Source organism: Rhinolophus sinicus, chromosome 17, assembly GCF_057876585.1.
Source record: "Rhinolophus sinicus isolate RSI-liver-muscle chromosome 17, RSI-T2T, whole genome shotgun sequence".
Classification (NCBI taxonomy): Eukaryota; Metazoa; Chordata; class Mammalia; order Chiroptera; family Rhinolophidae; genus Rhinolophus; species Rhinolophus sinicus.
Genome location: NC_142517.1, coordinates 22,321,463 through 22,342,895, shown reverse-complemented (window position 1 = coordinate 22,342,895; position 21,433 = coordinate 22,321,463). Strand labels below are relative to the sequence as shown.

Here is a 21,433-nt window from a genome sequence, read left to right as displayed (position 1 = left end):
CTGATAAAGCCTATAGACTCTTTTGTAAGTATAATATTTTTAAATACATAAAACATATATAATTGTAAAGGATAGTAATTACATTGACAAACACATATCAAAATGTGTATGAAATGAATTTATGACGTGGTAAATATATGTATTTTTTAATTGACATTAAATAACTAAATCTAGCAGCACAGTTCTAATAACCACCATAATTCTGAAGTAGTGATGAGGGTAAATAATATTTTGAGATATCTGCAACAGCAGAAATATGATATGAAGTATCTGTGATTTCAACTGGCAACCAAGTCACATATTACTAATACTATTGGGATTTCTTTTGATTCCCATCAAAAGTAAAATGAAATGCTAACTTTCAGTTAGAGGCTAGTTAAAAGATGTAATGTTTTTCCCATCCAAGTTCATGAAACCCCTGAATTCTTTCCACAAGCCCCTATGGGCTAAGAACATATGATCTTGTCTGCTCTGAACCAGCAGGAGGGAAAGTGAGCATGGAGAAGGTGCAGGAGATCTTCCTTCCTTTATAAATTGTGCCCCCCAAATGGAAAACATGACATTTCATTGGCCATTATTCAGTAATAGAGCAACATCTAACTATAATGGAGATGATGTGAAGGGAATATAGATTTTTGGTTAGTAGTAAGCTTACAGGAATTATAAAATATCTATAAAAATTGCTTTCTGTGAATCATGCTTGGACTAGGATATTGGAATTCATTGAGTCAACTCAATATTTACCATGGAACTGACAGTGTCCTAGGTGCTAGAGATACTGTAGTGAATAGCTAGATAAAGCCCTTCTGTTCATAGAGATTTCATTCTTATTGGGGTAGAGGATGTGGAGAGAAATGCACAGACAAGGAACTATGTAGTAAGTCGTATAGTATGACATATCTGAGACACCATCTGAGATCAATAAACATTTGTTTCTTGAGTAAGGTCTTTCTACTTCTTCTTATAAGTCATGCCAAATATTCAGAGGGTCACAACTATCAAAAAGATAATCGTGGTCCTAGGAACGGGAAGAACTGAACCTAAATAAAGCAACCAGCTTTTTAGATATAGACCCACACTAGAACAATGGGAAGGGAAGGCACAGATTTTGTGGAAAATATTTTCTAGTAGTCCAGTCAGTCAATTTACAGACCTGAAAGGAGTCCAATTTTGATCCTATTGGGTCCCTAGCTCTTAAAATTGTACTTTCCTTGTGCTTTCTACCCTTTTAATGTTTCTGTCTTTTAGTTTCTATGCCCTTTTTGATTTATTATTAACCTTACTAAAGTGTAGTCAAAGTGGGATTAAATTACTATTACAATAATGTAGTATATGGAGCAAGAATTATTATCTGGCTCTTGAACATTATATTTCTAGAAACAAGCTGGCTTTTTACCTAATAACAATATATTAATGACTCATATTTGTGTGTTGCAGAGAAGGCAGATAAGTGTCTGATAGAGCCCAGATAAGTGCCTGGTGGTAATGCCAAGGAAGAAAAGAATGATTGTCCTTAGAAATTAAAAAAAAAGAAACATCCAAGTAGAGTTAAAGTTCAGACTGGGTTTTTGGAAATAGGTAGTATTTCTACAGGTAGAGATGTATGACAATGGTATCACAGAAAATGCTATGAACAAAGGAATAGCAAAAAAAAAAAACACAAAAAAAACACTAACAAGCATGTTCTAGAAATGATGAATGTCCTGGGTTGACTATAATATAGGGTTCATGAAGCAGAATAAAATGGGTCATCTGGAAAATGTTGTAAGGGTCAGATTATGGATTACCTTGAGATTCTGCCAAGCTTTGGTATACACACACACACACACACACACACACACACTCACACTCACATTTACACACATCCTCGTAATAAAATAACTGATGCTATCATGAGGAGCAGAAAGGAAAGAGAATGACTGGGTAGATCACTACTGTGAAATCCAGAGAAGAGTGGATAAATTCCTGAATAAGGCATTGGATACAGAGGAGAAATGATGAATTAATTAGAGAAATAATTTAGATTTAGAAGGAATAGGTAATAACAGCCAGTTTGTTTTCAAGAATAAATGAAAAAGAGGAAATTGACAGAGTGGTTTCTGGTTGATCAACCTAGAGGATAGTATGCTTTACAAACCATGGTGGAGAACAAAGGCAGGCAGTGAGACACTGAGGGAAAGAAGATAATAGGTTCAGTTGGAGACATTTAGGTTTGCTGTATAAGCAAGACAAGCCTTTTACACTCAGAGAAACAGTTGAGGGTGTAAGTCTGAAACTTAAGAGGGGCCAGGGTTTGAGTCATAAACCTCCTGGGAACTATTTGGGAAGTGTGAGTAATATCAGTTAAAAAAGGACTGTCAAATAGAACATCAATCAATTTAAAATCACCTAGAAAAGCAGTTCCACTGAGCAACCATGACCTTTTCATACTAGCTGCAATTTTTTTTTTTTTTTAACTAAATAATAGATGAGAAAAAAAATATCAAAAGACTTGTTACAAAAAGATTTTTATAAATGTGCCCTGTTATATTTTCAGGGACAAGATTAAAGCACAATTTTATTTTCCATTTTATTACTGATTTTTCTTTTTAAATTGTCACATGTGTCATTGTCAGTAGTTTCACTTCAATATTCAAGGACAATCTGAGGGCTCAATGAGTAAATGCGTCATACAGCAAAATTGGGTCACATGTCCATTCCTGAACCAATCACAGAGAAGGGAGAATGGGATTACCCCTTTGACCATCATTCTTTTCCCCAGGGAAGAGTGAGATTTACCTCATCAAGATATCTCACTGTGTGTATATTGGATATGGGATAGTGGTTACCTGAAAAAAATCAGGATTCTCTAGGAAAGAAAGGAGTAGTGGACATTGTGAAGGCAAAAAGTAGTAATAATAGTTGATTATCTGGCTAAGTGAATAAATAATAACAACAAAAGTTCATTTCAACACTTATTATTGCATATTATTCTAAAATGCATTAGTTCTTATTTGAGTGAATAGAATTTATAAAGGATTTTGTCTCTAGGGTTATCACTTTGGATGAGCATGAATCATCATTACAAAAAAAATACACATGTAAAAAGTGTAGAGAATTGAACTGAATATAACATCAGGAAATATACTGGAAGATACTTTAATGAATTTTAATGATATATTTATGGTATTTTAAGAATGTAATTCCACAAGGGAGAGATGATTTTTGTGTTCACTGGTGAATGTCCAGTGCCTAACAATACCTTATACACAATAGGCTCTCAATACATGAATAGATGAGGAAATATTTATATCACATTAGTTGTGATTTTTTATTCCTCTCTGAAAAAAAAAAAAGAATTCTCTTTATGTTCTCTCTGATAATTAGGTATTTAATTCACTCTGATTCTACTACTCCCTTTTGTAAAGTTCTTTCTAAATTTGACGATGTGTGGTCCTCTCATTTTCCCTTCAACCTCATCCAAAGTTCTGGGTTTCATCATATTGCTTGTTTCCCTTCTTGACTTTCAAATATCCTGGTATAATTTGTTTTAAGTTTGCAGAACTATATTCTTTTTGATAGTCAACTTCCTTGAACTCCACTTTCTAAGAGAAGCCCAAGGATTCATTGTACAAGTTTCCAAGCTTGATACAATTAGCTTCTAAAGTTAATTTTCTTAATCTTGCCAACATTTCTATTTCCTTCCCTTAGGGAAAGGAATTCCATTTCATCAACTTGTGATTGTTTCCTCCAGATTTCCTTCTATTAGAAGCCCATCTAAGTTTTCCCAATGAGCAAGTATCAGATCTGATGTCTGTCCTGGGAAATGTTATCACAGTCTTATCACAGAAGATCATGCTATGAGATCTTATTCCTTCCAAACTACTCTGTCATCAGTATTCTCACTTTGATATGTGTCTGTGAACCCATATCTTTATTTAAAATTGTTTAAGTTGGCTAAAGAAAACCTTATTAACCTTCTTTCCCTGGTTTAGTGATTTACAAGATTTATATTAGATTTAGAATATCATTGTTTCAGGTGTTCTTACCATTAACCATAATCCAATTATTCTTCCCAGATAATATCATTGCTATACCTTTATTCTGGGTTTATGAGGGCATTAATTTTATAAACAATTATAGAATTCTGTCTCTTTCCTAAGCCAGTTCTAAGTGCTATTCTACTAGCAGTCAGGTATTTTAACAGCATCTTAACTCTGGCCCTGAGATGGGACTTTCGGATACTCCTGATTAATTCCATCATTCAAAAGTTACTTCAGAGCATATTTGCATAGTTTTATGATAATTTTCTTACAAAGGAATATGGTAATATAATAAAGAGATATTTTTAAGTGTTATGTAATGGTCATTGAAGCATATAAATGTCACTGTCCACAGTGGAAAATTTTATAAAAATTAAAACATCAAAGAAAGTGAGCAAATAACAGTGACAGATAAAGAATAAAATTTTCAATTGGTTTCTATTAGAAAGAAAGAAATAAGTGATAAAAGATTTGGTGAGAGACTAGGGAGGAATTAAATAAATAGCTAAATCTACTTAATGGATTAAACAAGAAGATATTGAATGATGAAATAAGAAAATGATCATTTTACAAAAACTTAAAAGTGCTTCAAACGTTTTTTGATTAATTCTTTTTATTTCTTCAACTAAAATATTTTTTGTGTTACTATGTGTGAGTTCAGAGAACACAAAGATAAATAACATGTGGTCCTTCCAAGGAGATTATAGTCTTGGAATGAGAGAGAGTTTGTATAAGGCTTTATTTTCTCTTTTTTATTGAATGTCTGATAGAAATCATAATATTCTGAGAATGTAAAGAAAGTTTGGTAGAGGGGTCATATCCTTAGGAATATGAGGAAATGATTCAAGGAAAAGAATATCTATTTATACATTTATATAGGAAAGTCATTTTAAGTAAGATTGTGCTGACTGCACAAAGGCAAGGCATTCTATTGCTGTATAGTTGTACTTCTCAAGCATGGAGAGTGAGAAGAGAGGCTTAGAGAGATAACCACAGCCTAGACTGTGGATCTTTTCATTGAAAGTTCAGTTGCTGAAGCACAGAAATCTTTGGTTCTTTATACAGGGATGGCCAGACAAATCATCAGGACACAGGGTTGGCAGATGGCTAGCATGTTACTGGGTGTTCAGACCACCAGAGAGTGAAAGGTTGATTTAAGCAAGATATTTGGAGTTAGAAAGCCACTGGGTTGATAATTTCTGCCACTTTGAAGGGCCACAGATTATAGGATGGATCAGAGTATATTTACAGTAGGGGAAAAAGTCAAGTGATATTCCCTTTGGGGATGTTCCCCCTGTGTATGATGATGGTCAAGATATTTCCTCAATGGCACATTCATCTACCCCAGTATATCCTAGTGTTCCATTGGGTATCTTCAAGTTCATTCCAATGAAATATTTCACTCGTTTTTTTATAGTGCATATTAAATTCCTTAAAAGAAGGACTAGATAATAACATTGGTTCAATAATTTTTTTGGAAGATATATTTTTGACTCTTATGGAAGATCACTAAGAGAAACCATCTTATGATATCCATATTCATACAAACACACTTTAGTATCTCCCAAATTAAAAATGAATTCTAGGTGCCCCTACACGCCACACTGTATTTCAGCTATGTCCCCATCTCTCTCTAAACCTATTCAAAGCAATCCTTCTCAAAGGAGTTATTTCTATTTTCTGTTTCTCCTTGCTCAACAACTATTCACCTTTCAACCTACACCAATGTGGCTTCATCCCCAAGCTTGGCCCATGAGATGCCATTTGACCTACATTTGTCAAGCTCACTCACAATCTCCAGGATGCTAAATCCATCTTTTTTGCCTCATTTTAAAAGACCCCCTACGAGCATTTGACAGTTTGCTGCTCCTTCCTTCTTGAAACACTTTTTTACTTCTTGGCTTTAATAACACCACACTGGTCATAGCACCTCTATTAATCATTGTGGGTGGGAGATTTGTATTTTTCTCTTTACCATGATTCTAATTTCCTTTTTCTATATCCATTTGTACCAGTGTCTTGTTTGTGCGATACCTTAAATCCTTGTGGGAAATACAAAGTATATGATTAAGATAATATTAACTATGCAATCAACAATATTGGCTATCATGGTTAAAGGATGCCAACATATAGTACAGAAAATATAGTCAATAATATCACAATGTTATATAATGACAGATAGTTAATAGACTTATGATCACATCATAAAATACATTAATGTAGGATCACTATGTTGTACACCTGAAACTAATGTAATATTGCATGTCAAAAATACTGGAATAAAAAAAAAGTGCCCATTACCATGGACCTAGTTAAATAAAATTGTATCTAAATATGTTGTCAAAAAAGATTTAAACTCTCAATAGTGTCAAATAAAGAGCATTTGTATGTATACACAGACTACTTAAAGACACACATAATTCTTATAAGATAAGAAACTAGAGGGAATAAGGACAACAATAAAAATCAGGCTCAAGAAAGACTAAGAGACTATATACAGATGAATTCTTTTTCAAGTAAAAAGAGTCCATTTTCTTAGGAAAAGGCTTTCATTAACCTTGAGATCCAGTAGCAGCTGCTATAAAACATTCTTAACAAGAATATATGGAACAACTTATCACTATGGGACTGTGATGTAATCATAGAACCACTGGATGTGAACCAGAGCAGGTGGATTAAAAATTACGGCATTGAACCTTAGCTGTCTAGGGGACGATTAGGTTAGACCTCTGCAGGCAAAGGAAGCACAGCACTTACATAGTTGATCAAATAAATATCTTGCTTTTGAATACAATCACAGGGAGGTTATGAACCAAATTTTAAGTGATTGAGAATTGGCAAATGGAAAATTTTACCAATAGATATCTCTAAATAAAGGTGAATTCTACCAGTTGTCCAAATGGAAATGGAATGCTGACAGCTTTTATTGTGGCATTTTATTCTTTCTGAGGAGATGGTTATGTTCAAGTCTAAAAGTTCAGTGAAATTCTTTGTTAATAAAAAGATTTCATAAAAATCAGAGACACTGTCATGGAGTTTGGACAGCAAATATCTCTTCCTTGGTTGACTTTTCCAAGATTAAAGATTATCTTAAAGATAATAAATTAGCTGGCTGCTGAATAAATAGAGAAAAAAAGTTGTCTTAAGTTAAAAAATAAATCAATTTAGTAGATACATGGTAATTAGGCATTTAGGTATTTTTCTGTTTAATTAAAATTTATCAACGTGTAATATGTATCAAAATTTGTATTTTAATTGCTGGCTTTCATCTCAGAAATTCTACCTCTAGCCATCAGTCTAATGGAAATAATTAGAAATATGCACAAGGAATTATGGAAAGGACACTAATTCAACTGCCTGGCTCTTCCCGTGCCCCAAGGCAGAGTCTGACACATGGACTTGTGCTAGTGTAGTAACACCAGGATGGGGGAATGAGGGATAGGAGATACTGAGGGATGGAGAAAAAGCTGTAAGTGTCTATTGTCAAGGTCACTAACTGGGACTTAACCCATCTGGGATCTCCTCCAGAGTCTGTAGAATACTTCTCAGCATTTTTCTCCCAAGGATCAACTGGTAGAAGAATTCATTCATGATGGTTCATCTTCCATTGGTAAGGGCTACTCTGCAGGCATTACCTCTCTTTTCCATCCCCTTACTGTCTTCATGGATTAGTGCCAATTCCTGGGCATTCTTGGCCTCTCAGAACGAGAGAAAGACAACTGCATTAGAAGAGATGCTGTCAGCCTAGAATGAATTAAAGCCCAAATAGAACTGTCTACTACAGTTGTTGCTGGAATCAATAGTGAGGTCTAGAGCATGGTGGCAGGACATCAGAGGCATTTAAGACACTAATTATAGTGGTTATTTTAAAATAAAATTCAAATATTGGGAAATGAAGAAATAAACCAAATATACACAAAAATGGAATTTGGTTATTTGTAATGAATTGCCTGCTTATTTATAATGAATTGCAGCCACTTAAATATGTCTTAGAAGACTATTTTAATATTTAATGCTTTGGGAAATTATTTGTAGTATTAAGTAAACAAAACATAATAAAAATATTTATAGGTCTTAATCATTTGTATATGAGAATAAAATAATGTTAAAATAGAAATTACCATATTACCAGTGGTTATTTGTGGGTAGTAAGATTATAGGTTATCTTCATTTCTTTTTTTGTGTTGTTCCATATTTTCTAAATGTTTTACAAAGAGCAGGTATATTTTAGTAATTAAAAAGTTGATGCAAAAAAAATTCCATTACATAGAATTTATTCTATATTCCCACTGTCCAGGAGTCCATTCAGATTTTGTAAACTATCGATTCGCTATGAAATCTTTTTTGCAGCCAATTATTCAATGTATGCCCAAAAGGCCCATTACAAATTTGACTGTCTTTGACTTAGTGATCTAGCCTCAGTTCAAGCTTCCTCTTCTTTCATTGACTGACCCTACCTACAAAGCAACAAACACTGTGTGCTTGTACACCATGAGAAGTTTCAGTAGATAAGAGCATATTTACTTAATTAAATATTTCTCCTTGATGCAGCCAGTAGAAACAGAAAAGCCAGAAACAAAAAAGAGTGTTGAAAAAAAGTAAGCAATTGGTCAACACTTTTTGTATGGAAAAAGCAAACTTACAGAATTATTTATTTCCTGAGAAAGAATTGTTGTCCTGTACTGGAAAACTATAAAGGGAACTGTGGTTACTGATACTTCATAGTCATTTAATATGGACCAGAACCTGACGTCATATGGCAACACACTCCTGGAGGGTATGATATCCTGGCTGGTTCAGTTTCTGCTTCTTTTTTCAAAAGGATTTCACATAATGAAGAATTGAGGGTTGAGAACATACTCAGTTTATCTGAACAGGTTATATTTAAGGTATGAATGATAGTGGAAAACCAAGGAGATAGCCCATGGTTAAGAGAGTGAGAAAACTGGTTTGGGAAGCAGACAATTTACATCACAGCTGAGAGCAACAAAATGCTATCTGTAACCTGCTGAGAAAATGACAATGGCAGAAAAGAAACTCATCTGGCTGGTAGTATTTGGAAATAGAATGGTTTTTCTTGAGCAGAGTTTAGATTGATGGTGAACTTAAGGGAAATAAAAGAATTTGAGCTCATGCCAGATTGAAAATATAACTCAAAAAATTACCTTCAAAAAAAATATTTGAAAGAATAAAAAATGGTGCTTATCTAGCAAATGGAATTATTTTTTGCTCCATTTTATTTCTTTTACAGAAAGGTGACCATAAGTAAGTCACCATCGCATATTATATAAATTTTGATATGTTTCAAGTAATAATACTTTATCTTGATGTTATGCTCACCTAGGCAAATTTTACTTCTTTATGGAAACCTTAAAATCTGGGTATCTTTGACAAGGGTACCCCTTCCAATCAAAGTTGTGAATTTATTCATTCAACAAATATGTTTGCACATCTACAAGATGCTGGATATCATAATTGGCTCAGAAGACAAAGATCAAAATATGGAGGTTTTGTTATGAACCCCCAGTGTAGAAGAGAAAATCATGACATAAAAGATAATATTTCAGTACCATATATATAAATACAAGGGTCAGAAAGAGACAGTAAAGGGTAGTGGCTGAGAGCATGGACTCAGGAGCCATTTGCCTGTGTTCAAACCATTATTTTACAACCCACTTCCAATTTGCATGCCTTTGGATTTGTAACTTCAGCTAACCTCAGTATTCTCATCTATAAAATAGGGATAATAATAATGCACTTGCCTTAATCTAAGTGAGGGTTGAATGAATCAATATGAATCACAAAGTATAAATCAAGTTATGTAAAGAACAGTTTCTGATGTGTATTAGGCATTATGTCAGTGTTAGCTAAAGCCATAAAAAAATTAAAAAATAAAAATCTAAGTAGTAGTGGATGAGGAAAGGAAAGAAGCTTTCTGGGAAGAGTTTGTCAGGAAAGACTTTTAACAGAGGGGGACTCCAAAGATGACTAGGAATTGGTAAGAATAAGAACCTGATCTAAAATTATTATAGGTCATGGAAGTCATTTTTAAGCAAAAAAAATAATGAAATGCATGAAGACGTAAAACTAGTTCTATGGGTGGGGTGGATACTTGTGTGGGGATCAAGATTTGTTTTTACAGTATATATAGTGATATGTATTGCAGCTGGCTCGCACACTGAGAAAAATCTAAGGCACAGATTGGTTGATCTTCACTATTTCTATCTCTACAATGGATTTCTATCCTGTCTCCAAATTGAGATTTCTCAATTAATTTAATCAGATTTTTTCAGTGTTTTAGCCACCTGACCAGCATCTATGTAAATATGCTGACTTCTAAAGTTGTCTGTGATTACTAATGAGTCATTAGAAGACTAGACTATCTTTTGTTAAATTTACAAGAATTGGTCCCCAAATTTTCAAGTGAAGTTTATTAGATTGAAAGCTCCTTGCGTGTCATTATTGTGTATGTGTGTTTTTTTGTTTTGTTTTTTTAATTTTAGTAGTCCCTTCAACAAATGCCCACAATGTGCTAAGAATTGTATTATGTGCATTTAAATATCATAGCTGCCAGATGAAACTAGAGCTAGGTGTGGAGTAGGTGTTAGCTGAGTGTAGGTTTTACTGTGCTGCTGTTTAGAGTTATGTTCATAGGTTTTGTATATGAGACTTTTACTACTGTTATCTTTCTTCAGTCATTTCCAGTTATTTTAGTGCTTGTGGGATTGAGGCATACAAAACTAAAAGAAAATTGACCTTAATTTGGACCAACAGCTGGTGGTTACACATGTAATTAATGGGAAGGTTTTTCACTGGTATTTATTTTAGAACTGATCCCAACCATGCCAAAGAAAATGGCAGTGCTGAAAATTCACATTTTCAAACAGCCAGTTCATTTGGCTGCCGTAAACTTGTGGCTGTAATAGATTTATTTAATTTTTTATACTGCATACGTAAGAGTCAAAATTTATACAGGGCACAGAGTTTTATTTTCATTTGATAATAGTCCTCTACTTGATACAGATTAAATGAAATCCATGGCATATACTCTGAAATATGAAATTATACGTCTTAAAATTTAATTTGTGTTTCCCGTACTGTTGAGACATTTCAGTAGCCTAATAGATACCAAAAGTTAGTCTATGAAGTTCGTGGGTAACTTTCATGCCACAGTCTATGGAACTCTGACATTTTCATAATTAAACAAAGTCTGGGATTCAGTTCTAAATTGGTGTTTGCCCAAGTATTCAATTCTTGACTGTGATTAAGAAGCAGGCTTATTTTCAAGCACCTGGCTTCAGTCCTCAGAAGTCATGATACTAAAATCATTTGGTTTTAAGCATTTCCTTGTGGAAGGGATAACTTTCATGAAACAATATGTTTTTTTAGAGATATTTCAGTTCAATATCCTACACAACACGATTTTCTCAATATAACATTCTCTTTCCTTTACACTGTTCTTCATTTTCCACATTTCATCTTAAATATCATGTCCTAAGAGGCCTTTCCTGAAAGATCTATATAGCATCTACCAGAACATTATCTACTTCAAATTATTTTTGAATGCCCCAAATATATGGAAACTGTCAACTGCTCTTATTTTTTGGTTCTGTGTAACTCAGATAATTGGTTTTGTTTTTTATTTTTGTTTTGTTTTGTTTTTTTGATATTTTGAAATAGTTTCCCTTTTCTGACCCTTGTGAAATGTTAGAGATTAATGAAAACAAAGCAAACTTGTTTTGATTTTCTTAGTTGAACATAAAAGTTCAAAGAACTTAAACATCTAACTTTTTTATATTTATTTATATATTAAAGTTTTTAGGAATCTTCTTCAAAGCCTCTGATATTTTTAAGTACACTCTTCTTTTCTCCTTTCTCTAGGCAGAAACGCAATACAACTGCTTACCTTCTCTGCTCCAGTACTCTAGGTATCTGCTTTTGATGGTCACACGGCCTCTCACATTCAACATGTTCAAAACTACCCTCCAAGCTCCATCTCTAAGATCCCCAACTCTGGTGTGCCTTATATTGATTTTTTATACCATTTTCCACCATCACTTCTGAGCCAAGCTCTGAGAGTGGTGCAGATTTCTCTCTCTCAATCTACCACTTTATAGTCACCACAAGGTCTATACGTATTTATACATACCTACATATGCACTTATCTATCTATTAATATAATACCTATCATAAATTCCTACTTGTGATTATCTATCTATCTATCATCTATCTCTATGTTATATTTATCTGTTTACCTGTATGTCTATTTTGCACTTTAATAAAATTTAAATCAGTTCCTTCCTTTCCATGCCACCACCTTTGCCACTTCCTGGGTTCTTGTCATTTTTTTGGTATGAGTGACTGAATTCAATCTTCTGTGTTGCCTCCTCCAGTTCATTGTACCATCACGGAGTGATTTTTTTTTCTAGGTCTAGCTTTTCTGTGTAAGCTCCCTCAATGGCTCCTGAATACCTTTAGGATAAAAACTAACATCTTAGGATAATATACACAACTCCTCATGGAGTTGCCCTTGCTACTTTTCAATGTTGTCTTTTCCTTCTTTTGACTTTTAGCTTTAGATGTAAAAATGTAGAACTGCTTAAAATACCTGAATGTACTCTTCATTTCCGTATCTCCTTGTACATTCATTGTTTTCTCTCTGACATGATTGCGAAGCTTTATTTATCTCAGTTAACTACTGCGCTCCCTTCAAAATTTAACTAAGCTATAGTTTCCTCTAAAATGAGTTTTCGAGCTTTTCATTTTAGGTAACTGCTTCCTGGTTCCATTGTGCTGTGAATATCTCTGTCAATATTTATTACTATTTATTTATTCATTTATTTATTTATGTTTCTGTCTTCCCCACAAGGCTATGAGTTTAAGAGAAGAATTATGCTCTTTATCTAAATCTCCATTATATAGTGTAGTGTCTGGCCCAAGGTTTGTGCTCAACATATGTAGATGAATGAAAAAAATAGTCATGGAATCAAAAACACTGGCTTTTATGAGAAAAAATTCTGCATCTGGAAATAGGAGATGTGAAAGTAATTACTACCTAAAATTTTGTCTCAGATTCTGCTTTGTGGGTATCAGGAAATGTTCTAGGTATTTTTCATGTACAAATGCATTTAGTCAGTGCAATTATGCTAAGAAATAAGTATTCTTACACATTTCCATATCAGGAAATTGAGACACTGAGGAATTTATTTACTTAAGACCATACACTTTCTTAGTCTGGGTTCCTCTGAAAGCAGAGTCTGAGGCAAAGGATTATGTGCTAAAATTTTACTAGAGAATGCAAAACCAAGGAAACAGGAGTTAGGGAAAAGAGCCTGAGACTAGGAAGGAGAGAGTCAATGTAAGGTAGCATTACTGAGCTGATCAGAATGTGGTATCAAATTCAACTGTCCTGCATATCTCAGGATCATCTTCTGAGAGGCTTTATAATGAATGCATCTCAGGAATGCCTATCCATCAAAGAAGAGAGAAAGGGAAGAATTATCAATAGGTTTATGTGTCTTATTGGTCAAATGTTTTTCTGACATTTACTTCTGGTTTGGGCAAGCATATTTGTCAAAATGATCCCCTGGCATTTTATGGCCTTTCATCAACAGAAATGCACCAGAGAAGGAGGCACAGGAGACACTGCAGGGAAATGACTCGAGCTAGAGTTGATTTGCTTCCCTCTGAAGCCATTTGAAACCCGTGCATATCATAGGTAGTTGCTGCAGCAATGGCTTGGATGGAATGGCAGCCAAAGGCACTGAAGAAGATATGGCAGAAAGGATCTTCAGAGGTATGTAAGAGAAGTAATATGTCCATCTACAAATAGTGAAACCCTAATTCAAATGCTGGCAGTCTCACTCCATCCAGGTCCTACAGTCAGTGTCCTTCAGCCTGAGCAACAGTGGCCGTTGCCTAGTACTTTGATGGGACATATGTCACAAAAATAAAGTTATTAAAGAACATATGGATGCCTCTGTTTCTGTCACAGTGCCACCTGGAAGCCCCCAATCTGCTGTCTTGACAGTATACTGCGTAGGCCACAGGAAAATGCTTCTCTACATCTTTTTCTCTGCATTTTTTATCCAAAACCATGATTAAGGGTTATTGGGCTGCTGACATAGAAGATGGACACTGACATAGAGCATGGGGAAGATGTTATCAGCTGAAGCACTTAGGCAAGAAGAAATGACAAAGAATCTTGCCAAACTCTACTCTCAGGTAGAATGACTACAATAAATTCTTACCTAGTAAAACATAGTTTTCCAGTGTTCTAATTCATGGGGAGTATTCACAAAGGAGCATAGTATTTGCAGTAATTGTATGCGACATATAAGGTTATTCTCTGCATGAATATCTGAATTACTACTGAATGTTAGAATAATGAATCATTTATTTTTATAAAATAATATAGTAGGATTCAAGTAAATTTTTTACTTAAATTTAAAAATCAGCTATATATATAAAACCTAGACTTATATTAATTCATTATAATTTGTATTTTGCCTATAATGTTAGTAGATAACATTGAATAGAAAAAAATAACTTTCTGAAGCACATATAAAAGACAATATGAGTTAATTTAATTTTTCCATTTGCTTCAATGTATACTTGGTGATGAAAATAATCCAACTATTGTGAACTCTGAATATAATTAAATGTTACTATTTCAATTCTGTACATCATTAGATGTCATTAGAACACAAATTATGTAAAAATCTTGCTAACAATAGCACAATTCATGATTTTGCTAAAACAAAGGTACAAACAAATTTATGGAATACATATGTAATAATTAATAAATCACACAAGTTTGTTTTATATTTGCCCAGAGAGCCTCAGCCAATAAACAGAATATCCAGTCATACGATTAATAATTGAATTTAGAAATCTCTGGTATTTGGCTGAATTAGACATTCAAAAACCATAGATTTAAACATATGTTCTAGCTTGTTATTAAATTATATATGATAGAACATTTTATTAATACTTAATAGTTGGTTAGTTAGAAATACAACTTTTAAATATTTAGTTATAATATATGTGTGGCCCCATTTGTACTCTTGCCGCAGACTCTGCATACATTAGGGATGGTTTGGCCCATGTTCATAACAAATGCCTATACTCTGCACTACCATACTTTACTCCACTCCACTCCAGTACATACTCCATTCCACTCTAACTACTCAACTCGACTCAACTCGACTCCTACACTGTGCTGCCTCCCTATTATTTCAGGGATTGGTCCAACTGAGCAATTCATTCCAGTAAAACAGTTGTTACTAAATTGGCAAAACTAAGAAATAATTTAAGCCAGTTAAACTATAGGTACTTTGTTTAAATAGATCATGTTTAACCATATACATGTAAATATGAAAATAATTCAGATGACAAGAACTAAATATTCCACCTTACATTACAGTACACCACAATGCTTTAAGTTCTTGAGAAAAGTCCTATTCAAACATTCGCCATCTCCTCAGACTCCTCACAAGATTTCATTTAAATCATCGTAATTAATTCCTCCTGCTGGAAGGAACCCTGCTATTCCTATTCTCCTGAGTTACCTGAATAACTCAGGTAAATTGTCTGATGCTATAAATTTCACAAAGTATTGGCTTATTATCTTGTTTTGGTATAAGACAAAATACTTTCTGGACTTGCAGAGGTTTTATTGGGTAGTGATAAAAATATTTCTAAAAGATTGCAGTTTTACTGGGTTTTATGTATTCTCTTTTGACTAGATTTCCAATAGGAAGCTTCTGGGGAGACAGAGGTAATGAAAAGTTATATTATTTTTACTTTAAATGCTATCCCATTTCTACTTCTCCCTGTTGAAGTCACAGTCTCTGGTTAGCACTTTTCAAAGAGATACTGCTGATTTGATACTTAGCTTTTGTTTTTATGTTTAATCATCTTGAAAGAGTACTCTTATGGCAATTAAGCCCATCTTCAACCACAAAGTAATTTAAACATGTTTTTGTTTTTCCTAACAACTATATTTTTGTCTCTGACTTTATCAAAGAAATCTTTCGTGATGCAAATTTAGATATTTTGTATTCCATATAGGAGAGATCCTTTTATTTTTCATCTTTTGTATATAAAAACTAAAACAAAACCTCCACATTTCTTCTTGGTTATTACAAAATAATATTTGATTATTCAAAAATTCTACTTTAACTTATAGGTTATCAGTTTATTGTAACATATTCTAAGTTAAATTCAAATATGGAATATAGTCTTTAATATATTCTCTGAAGTTTTCTATCAGATATTTAGTATGGTTTAGGCCCTTTCATCTGAGCTAGCAAAGCCACTCATGGGGCTAAAGTACTTTAAAAATAATCCAAATATTCATTCTCAAGTATCCAGGAAAATGAGACAAAAGATTGGCATAATGATTAAATATTTGTAAAAAATCTGCTCTACTTTTTGTGGGGCACAGATGTGTTCTTAATGTTACATCCTGACATGGGAGGGAAATCACGTGTCTGGGCATGACTGATTTCTCAACACTAAGCAAACTCCATGTTTCAGAAGATGTCCTTATGAACTTGACCTGAACCGAATGGAATCAGGAAGACAGATGAGAGGATGAGCACAGTGGTAAGGGCAGAGAATCTCTCACCCCTCTGGCTGAGTTAGTTCTATAACTTGTACTTTCTACTACAATTATTTGAAAGTTGAGTAAGAAGTCATGACATCCAGACAACATATTTCTTACAAAATCCTCTTTGGTGCCAGGGGCCTATACAAATTTCCTGCTCCAAGACAGATTGATGGTCATAATCATGATGATTTGTGACATTCATTTGACATCCTCAAGCTACAAATATTCAAGATATTTGGCGTAAAATAAAAACTTCTCAAAGTAAATTAAATAACTTATTTGGAAAGGTTTAGAGTACTGAAAGTCGAATGTATGTATGTGTGTGAGTGTGTGTGTGTGTGTGTGTGTGTGTGTCTGTGTTGTTTTTGCTGCTGCTGCTGCTCTATACATTAAATGCATTTATTTTTGTTTGTAAGTTTAATGTCTAATATTAATATTTACCTTAAATAGATATTAATGCAGTTTTCTAAAGTGACTGCTTTATCTGTGGGGGAAATGACTGCAGCTAAACACGTTGTGGTTCTATGTCCAAGAAATAGATTGTTCTTTATAAGAACGCATTTTTTCGAGAGCTGGCAATCTCCTACTAAGGTCAAACAGCTTTTAAAGACAAGTGCTGGATTCAAATAGCTGTGAAATACTTGGAATGTAAATTGATACTTAGAAATTTGCAAATGAAAGTGCTTTAGAAGAAACCAGCTAAAATCAAAATGTTTTATTGAACTCAGAAGTAAAAGGATAGGTAATGTAAAATGCAAAACATTTAAAGTGATATGTTTCTAGGACCAAAGAGCCATTTTATTTATAAGGATTTTGTAGAATAGAACAATTTACTCAACTGAGATAGGTTATTCACATTGTGGTTTTCAATGTATGGTAAATACAAAGCATTACCTAATCCCAGAACCTCTAGCTATTCTATCAAATATCATGAGTTATGGCTACACTGAAAATATCCAGCAAATATCCTGTGCTGTACCTCTGTGATTTGCACACAGTAAAGCCCTCTGCTTATAGTGCCCTTTCCTTTTTTTTTTTTTAGTCTAGAAAACGCCTCATCCAGCAATAGCCAACTTTAATATCACCATTGGAGCCTAACTTGATATTTCCAGGCAAAGTGAATTCATTTTTCCATTAGCTAAATATTTATAATTATTAATTATTGATATTAAATTCATTTTTAGCATACTTTATAATTTTTGGAAACCTCAAACCTTAACGTTAAACCAGGTATTGCACGACTGCCCAAAGCTTGTGTTCCTTTCCTCAAAACTTCCATATTGGGATGACCTCACAGCAATGCCAGCCTGAGGGGTGGTTCAAATTGAACAGCTGTATTTCAACAAAGGATGCCCTGCACATCACACAAGTACACCTGAAAGACTCGCACTGTGAATCACCTGAAGGTGGGGGAATTGGGCTAGTGGGGGAGTAGGGAAGGGGGAAGAGCAAAGATGCGTCCGTCAGTCTCATGCCTGAGGGACCGGCATACAAGGCGGCTGAATCCAGCGATCCGGGCAGAGACCTCAGGTGAGAATGGTAGTTTAAGCCCACACAGCCAGGCAGAAAACAGAAAACAAAGACACAGAGCCTGGCTGCCTCCCTCCCATCCTCACAGAGCTCGCCCTACCTCCACCCTCCCAGGGTTAGAAGTAGGCTCCAGAAGAAACAGGTAGTAGCATCAGATTAAAGAACAAAATATCTACAACCCTGAGAACTGCACCGACACTCCGGTGTACTCTGGTGACAGGGAAAGAGCTGGCAGGGGATGAGACAGCGCTGGTCCCATGTACTCCCATAACAGGGAAAGAGCTGGGGGGAACCAGACAGCTGTGGGCTGGTTGGAGCCACAAGCACCAGCCGCCTTTCCAAAACCGACCCCGCCCACACCTTTCTGGGTGGATCCCTGCGGGGTAATCAAAGCAGCAGAGACACACCAGTGCAGCATTGAGCTGCTGGGGAAGCTTTGGGATTTTAGAAGCTCTGGCAGTGGTGTTCAGCCGCGCGTTTTTACGGGCTGCACTGACTCTATAGGAACAACCTACCACGCCCCATAGCACCCTGGAAGCCTGCCTTGCCTACCTACAGCTTCATTGCCAGGGGCACTCTGGGCACTTGGTGGCTGGCCCCGCCCCTGCAAACTGCAGGAGGGAGGTACTTTACAACAGAAGACAACCCACAATGGCCTGGGGAGACTGTTAGAGGGTGTTAAGCCAAGACCTGCTCTGCAACCTAGAAGGGTGGTGGCTGGACTTAGCATTTTTTTGTTTGTTTGTTTTCTCTCTCTCTCTCTCTCTCTCTCTCTCCCCCCCACCCCCTTTTCTTTTTCTCCTTTTCTTCTTTTTTCTCTTCTCTTTTTTCACCTTTTTCTTTTTTCTGTTCTTTTTGTTGTTGTTCTGTTTTTCTTTTGTTTTCTTTGTTTTTTTTTGGTGTTTTTTAGTTTTTTCTGGTTTTTGTTTGTTCGTTTATTTGTTTTAGTTTCGTTTTCTTGTTTTGTTTTGCTTTTTTGTTTTGTTTTTTTGTATTTTTATTTGTTTTGATTGTTGTGTGTCACTTTTCAGTGTGTGTGTAGTTGTTTTTTGTTGTTTTGTTTTGTTTCTTTTGTTTGGTGGTCATGGGCCCAGCACCTGTCCAGGAGCCAAGACTATACTGAATTTATAGAAACCACTGACCACACCCTTTAGCCTCCTGTAACCCCACCCTATCCACCTATAGCTGCATTGCTAGGGGCATTCTGACTGCCTGGATTACCAGGCCTCCCCCCACAAACCATGGAAGAGGTTTTTTACTAGCAGCAAGCAATCCAAAACAGCCTGTGGAGATTTGGGTGGTAAACAGGGACCCAAAAATGGATTGCAACCACTTGGGAGCAGCTCTTGGGAATTTGTGAGCCTGTTGTGCAGGCTGGCTACAGTGTCCTCAGGGTGCGATACAAGGTGGTCACAGGCCAAGTACAGACTTAAGATGTAAATCTGCATTAACGTTGTAAAAACCACCAGCCACATTTTGTGACTCACTTGAACTCCACCCCACCCAGTTAGTGCTGCATCACCCACCGAGGGCATATTCAACACCAGGTCAACCAGCCAGACACATGCTCCTAAGGAATCTCTTTCAACAGTTGGACCTTACAGGCAACTGACAGGTCGCAGCAGGCATCGGAGGCCCTGTGCCTTTTGCTAAGCTCCTCAGGTCCAATGTTGATGGCAACCAGTCTCAATACACAGAGAGGCCACCCCCACATGCCTCTAGGTCCAGCACAGGCAGCAGACAATTACATACAGCTTTGAGGCACCTACCAGGTAGCCATGGGCTGGTAACAGGCAGGGCTAAAACTGCCTTGCATGAGAGCCCCACCCAAGAGACACTAGAAAATATATACCCAGAGTCCAACTTCAGACCAAACCAGATCACTACCTGATTTGACCTACAAGCAACACATCCAAAGGGAATTCTCAACAGGCACAAGAGCCTGCAAGGCAAAGCCTCCTACCGGGGGTCAGCCCTCACATAGCAGCTCATACACTGTAGGCTTTGCCAATCCTCATAGCTAGTCAGCATGTGAGTCAATCCCACCCACTGACACGGCAAAAACAATCATGGCTCAACTACAATAGGAGAACACTCACAACACAAGGGACACCCCTAGAACACATGTTCAGGAGATTAGAGAGACTGAGCAATTCGACTACAAAGGACACATCCACATAAGGTCACCCAGCAAAGACTGAGACGTAGGTGATCTAACTAATACATAGAAGCAAACACAGAGTGACAGCCAGAATAAGGAAACAAAGAAACATGTCCCAAGTGAAAGAATAGAAGAAACCTCCAGAACTGGAACTGAACAAAATGAAGGCAGTCAACCTACCAGATACCATGTTTAAAATACTGATGATAAAAATGCTTAAGGAATTTAATGAGAATTTCAACAAAGAGATAGTAAGCATAAAGAAGGATCTATAAACCATGAAAAATAACCAGTCAAAAATAAAGACTATAATAACTGAAGTGAAGAATACATTAGAAGGAATCACCAGCAGATTAGATGAAGCAGGGGACTGAATCCATGATTTAGAAGACAGAGTAGTAGAATTCATCCAATCAGAACAACAAAAAGAAACAAAGAATTAAAAAAAAAAAAATGAACATAGTTTAAGAGACTGTGGGACAACATCAAGCACAACATGCACATCATAGGAGTGCCAGAAGGAGAAAAGAGAGAGCAAGGGATTGAAAACCTATTTAAAGAAATAATGACTGAAAACTTTCCTAACCAGGAGAAGGAAAATGACATACAAGCACAGGAAGCGCAGAGAATTCCAGACAAGATGAATCCAAACAGGCCCACATCACAGTTAAAATGGCAAAGGTTAAAACAAAGAGAGAATCCTAAAAGCAGCAAGAGAAAGACAGCTAGTTACCAGGGAACTCCCATAAGACTATCAGCTGACTTTTCTACAGAAAATTTGCAGGCCAGAAGGGAGTGGCAGAAAATATTCAAAGTGATGAAAAACAAAGGCCTACAATGAAGATTGTTTTGCCCAGCAAGGCTATCATTTAAAATTAAGGGAGACATAAAGAGCTCCCCCGAAAAGAATAAGCTAAAGGAATTCATTACCACCAAGCCAGTATAGCAGGAAATGTTAAAAGGGCTTCTTTCAGTGGAACAAAAGTGAAAACAGACTAACAAAGACCAGAAGTATGAATAATAAAATGGCAATAACTATGTACCTATCAATAATCACTTTAAATGTAAATGGATTAAATGTTCCAATCAAAATGCATAGCATAGCTG

The 21,433-nt window shown here is 35.6% G+C and overlaps 1 protein-coding gene across 35 annotated transcripts in view; it reads left to right on the top strand.

Annotated features, from left to right (window-relative positions):
- Window positions 1-21,433, top strand: part of LOC109447544 (uncharacterized) — a 661,414-nt gene that overhangs the window by 599,897 nt on the left and 40,084 nt on the right. For 28 of the 35 annotated variants that reach the window (XR_012494217.2, XR_012494213.2, XR_012494211.2 and 25 more), the window contains one exon: window positions 13,637-13,992. The exons of 6 other annotated variants lie outside the window; for them this stretch is intronic. The gene's annotated coding sequence lies outside the window, so the exon portion shown is untranslated. Of the gene's footprint in view, window positions 1-13,636; window positions 13,993-14,016; window positions 16,997-21,433 lie in introns of those variants that run through there. One more of the 35 variants, XM_088794071.1, reaches the window with a different exon arrangement.